General features: G+C 37.4%; 1 long non-coding RNA gene and 1 pseudogene across 1 annotated transcript in view; one reads left to right on the forward strand and one right to left on the reverse strand.

Annotated features, from left to right (window-relative positions):
- Positions 1-1699, reverse strand: part of LOC106727541 — an 8885-nt gene extending 7186 nt beyond the window's left edge. The window contains exon 1 of the long non-coding RNA XR_001363772.1: positions 1679-1699. This is a non-coding gene — a long non-coding RNA (uncharacterized LOC106727541). The remainder of the gene's footprint in view (positions 1-1678) is intronic.
- A 192-nt stretch (positions 1700-1891) lies between these two features.
- LOC102241156 overlaps positions 1892-4824 on the forward strand; it is an 11641-nt pseudogene continuing 8708 nt past the window's right edge.

Raw genomic sequence — 4824 nt, forward strand, 5'->3', positions numbered from 1 at the left:
GTGAGGGGAGCTTGAGGGGGAAAAGGAACAACTAATAATCTAAAAAATAAAGATTTATTAAATAAATAAAACCAAGAGCTGTTTCTTTGAAAGGATAAACAAGACTGATGAACCTCTAGCCAGGCTCACCAAGAAGCAAAGAGAGAGTACCCAAATGAACAAAATTACAAACGAAAGAGTTAAAGTTACAATGGACCCCAGAGAAATACAAAGGATTGCAAAACAAAAAAATACTACAAACAACTCTACTCCAACAAATTGGACAATCTAGAAGATATGGATATATTCTTAGAAAAATGTAAGCTACCAAAACTCAATAAGGAAGAATAAAAAAACCTGAATAGGCTAATAACTACTTATGAAATTGAAGCAGTAATGACAAATCTTCCAGCAAACAAAATTCCTGGTTCAGAAGGCTTTACAGGGGAGTTCTACCAAGCATTCAAAGAAGAACTAAAACCTATCCTCCTCAGACTATTCCACAAAATTCAAAAGGAACACACACTTCCAAGCTCTTTCTATGAAGCCAGAATTACCCTAATTCCAAAACCAGATAAAGACACTACAAAGAAAGAGAACTACAGGCCAATATCACTGATGAACACAGATGCTAAAATCCTCAACAAAATTCTAGCAAATTAGATCCAGCATTACATTAGAAAGACCATACACCATGACCAAATGGGATTTATTTTGGGGATGGTAGGATGGTACAATATCAGTATATCCACACATCACATACACAAACTGAGAGACAAAAATCACATAATCATATCAATGGATGCAGAAAAATCATTTGACAAAATCCAACACACTTTCCTGGTAAAATCTCAGCAAAGTGGGAATAGAGAGATCATACCTCAACATAATAAAATCCTTATGTGACAAACCTACAGCCAACATCATGCTCAATGGGTAAAAACTAAAACTATTTCTCATAAGAACAGGAACATTACAGGGATGCCCACTTTCACCACTCCTGCTTGACATAGTACTGGAAGTGCTAGCCATAGCGATTAGGCAAGAAGAAGAAATAAAAGGCATCCAAATTGGAAAAGAAGAAGCTAAACTGTCATTATTTGCAGGTGACATGATACGGTACAGATAAAACTCCAAAAATTCCATAAAAAACCTAGTAGACTTAATAAATAAATTTGGCATTGTAGCAGGATACAAAATTAACACCCAGAAATCTATGGCTTTTTAATACACCAATAATGAACTCACAGAAAGCGAAACTTACAAAACAATCCCATTTACCATTGTAACAAAAAAATTAAGATATATATAAATAAACTTACCAAAGGAGGTAAAAGACCTGTACTCAGAAAACTTCAGGACATTGAAAAAAGAGATAGAGAAAGACATAATCATATGGAAGAACATACCGTTTTTATGGATTGGTAGAATCAACATCATTAAAATGTCCATACTACCCAAAGCAATTATAGATTCAATGCAATCCCCACCAAAATACCAATGGCATATTTCACAGACCTAGAACAAAGTATCTAAAATGATACTTTAAGAATAATTTCTTTCATATGGAATAAAAAGAAAAAGACCCCAAATAGCCACAACAATCCTGAGAAAGAAGAACAAAGTTGGAGGGATCACAATAGCAGATATCAAGCTATATTAGAAAGCCATGGTTCTCAAAACTGCATGGTACTGTCACAAGAACAGACATATAGATCAATGGAACAGAACAGAGAACGCATAAATTAACCCCAAGCCATTATGCTCAATTTGTATATGACAAAGGAGGCAAGAGCATACAATGGAGTCAAGACAGCCTCTTCAATAAATGGTGCTGGGAAAATTGGACAGATACATGCAAAAAAATGAAACTAGATCACCAACTTACACCGTATACAAATATAAACTCAAAATGGATAAAGGACTTAAACGTAAGGCAGGAAACCATCAAAATCTTAGAAAACCCCATAGGCAGCAAAATATCAGACATATGTCATAGCAATATCTTTACCGATACAGCTCCTAGGGCAATGGAAACTAAGGAGAACATAAGCAAATGGGACTACATCAAAATAAAAAGCTTTTGCCCAGCAAATGAAACCATCAACAAAACAACAAGAACATATTTGCCAATTCTACTTCAGATAAGGTTTTAATTTCAAAATTTATAGAGAACTTATACAATTTAACAAAAGGAAGATAAACAATCCAATCAAAAAATGGCCAAAGTACCTAAACAGACATTTTTAGAAAGAGGACATACATAAGGCCAAGATAAATATGAAAAAAAGCTCAAAGTCACAAATTATCTGAGAGATGCGAATCAAAACGACATGAGGTACCATCTCACACCTGTCAGAATGGCTAGCACGAACAAATCAACAAATGACAAGTGCTGGTGACGATGTGGAGAAAAAGGAACCCTCGTGCACGCTGGTGCAAATGCAGACTGGTGCAGCCACTGTGGAAAACAGTATGGAGTTTCCTCAAAAAATTAAAAATGGAACTCCCATTCGACCCAGTAATCCCACTTCTGGGAATAAATCCCAAGAAACCAGAAACACCAATCAGAAAGGACATAGTCACCCTTATGTTCATAGCAGCATAATTTAATAATAGCTAAGATTTGGAAGCAGCCTAAGGGCCCATGACCAGACGAGTGGATTAAAAAACTGTGGTTCATCTACACAATGGAATACTAAGCTGGTGTTAAAAGGAAGGGAATTTTACTATTTGCAGCAGCATGGATGGACCTGGAGAGCATTATGCTAAGTGAAATAAGCCAGTTAGAGAAAGATAAATATCAAATGATGTCACTCATATGTGGGATATAAAGAACAGCATATACTGATGAACAAAAGTAGATCCAGAGACAAAGAAACACTGAACAGAACTTCCACCCTCAGAGTGCAGGCGGGGAGGGAGGGCAGTAAGAGATCAACCAAAGGACTTGTATGCATGCATATTAGCATAACCAATGGACACAGATACTGGGCCAGTGGGGACTTGTCATGGGTTGTGGGAGTGGCAGGGGGGGTGTCAATCAGGGAATGAGGACGCATATGTAATACTTTAAATAATAAAAAATAACCAGAGACCCCACCACATTGGAGAACATATTTGCCAATGATACATCTGATAAGGTGTTAATATTTAAAATATACAGGGAACTCATACAACTTAACAAAAGGAAGATAGACAATTCAATTAAAAAAGGGTGAAGGTCTTCTCCAAGGTGAACATACAGAAACCCAAGATACATATGAAAAAATGCTCAAAGTCACTAATCATCTGATAGATGCAAATCAAAATAAAAATGAGATATCACCTCACACCTGTCAGAATGGCTATCTTCAAGAAGTCAACCAACAACAAGTGTTGGCGAGATTGCGCAGAAAAGGGAACACTAGTACACTGCTGGTGGAAATGCAGACTACTGTAGCCACTATGGAAAATAGTATATAGTTTCATGAAGAAATTAAAAATTGACCTCCCATTTGACCCAGTGATCCCACTTCTAGGAATATATCATAAGAAAAATGAAACACTCATCAGAAAGAATATATGCACCCCTATGTTCATAGCAGTGCAATTTACAATATATGAGTTGTAAACAGCCTAAAAGCTCATAAGCAGATGAGTGAATAAAAAACTATGATATATATTAATGGGATACTACATGGCAATAAAAAAGAAAGAACTCTTACTATTTGCAACAGCATGAATGGACCTGGAGAGCATTATGCTAAGCAAAATAAGCCAGTCTTAGAAAGATCAGTGTCATTTGATCTCACTTATATGTGGAATCTAATGAACAAGATAAACTGATGATCAAAAATAGACACAGAGTCATAGAAGCATGGACAGACTGTTGAACCTCAGAGGGAAGGCAGGGGAGGGTGGATGGGAAGAGATCAACCAATAATCTTCAATGCATATATATAGATAACCTTATGTATATGGGGTGGTGAGGACCTGGAGTGGGGAGAGGATGAGAAAGGGGTGGAAGAGGTTAATGTGGGAAAAAGGAGGACCTATGTAATACTTTCAACAACAGAGATTTTTTTTAAAAGAATTTTTTATATCTAAGTTCCTACATTAGTTTAATTTCAACTGAATTGTTGAATTGATTTGCATAAGCTTGTTCATTATTAAAAAGAATATTTCTGAAGGAGGAGAAGGTGACTGCTGATGGGAAGGCAGACTGCAAGACAGTGTGAGAGTGAGAGAATGAAAGGAGAGTGTGTGGACGTACCGAGAGTGTAAATTTGTGGGTGAGCGATAGCTATACTCCAGGGGACTGTTGGAGATTGCTGGATCAGGCTCCCCTAACCGGGCAGCCTCCACTGCTGCTGAAATCTCTCCCAGAGTAACCAGCTCAGCAGTGGAGACCACACCATCTTTAGTGGCTGATATTGGAAGCGTATACATACAGATATCCTGCAACCATGGCACCAGGAACCAGCTACAAATTCAGGAACACCAGATCTCAAGCAGCACGAATACGTGGACTAAGACAAGCCTTGAGCCTCCTCATGGAAAGCAGAGAGAGAACTACATAACCAAACACCCGGAGAAGAGAGATCATGGGGAGACAAAGAAACAGCCCACAGATGAAAGAAAAACAGGCCCCACCATAAAAGGTAGCAAACAAAGTGGAGGCAAGCAACCTATCAGAGAAAGAATTCAGAGAAATGCCATAAGGTGGATGAAAAGAATGGAAGACAAATTCAACAATATGTGTAAGAATAAAGAGGAAATGAAGAAGAACCAAGGAGAAATAAAAAATGACATCACTGCTATAAAGAACTCAATAGAAAGCATCAACAGTAGACTAGAAGAAGC

The sequence above is a fragment of the Myotis brandtii genome, unplaced genomic scaffold (assembly GCF_000412655.1).
Source record: "Myotis brandtii unplaced genomic scaffold, ASM41265v1 scaffold445, whole genome shotgun sequence".
NCBI classification, from domain to species: domain Eukaryota; kingdom Metazoa; phylum Chordata; class Mammalia; order Chiroptera; family Vespertilionidae; genus Myotis; species Myotis brandtii.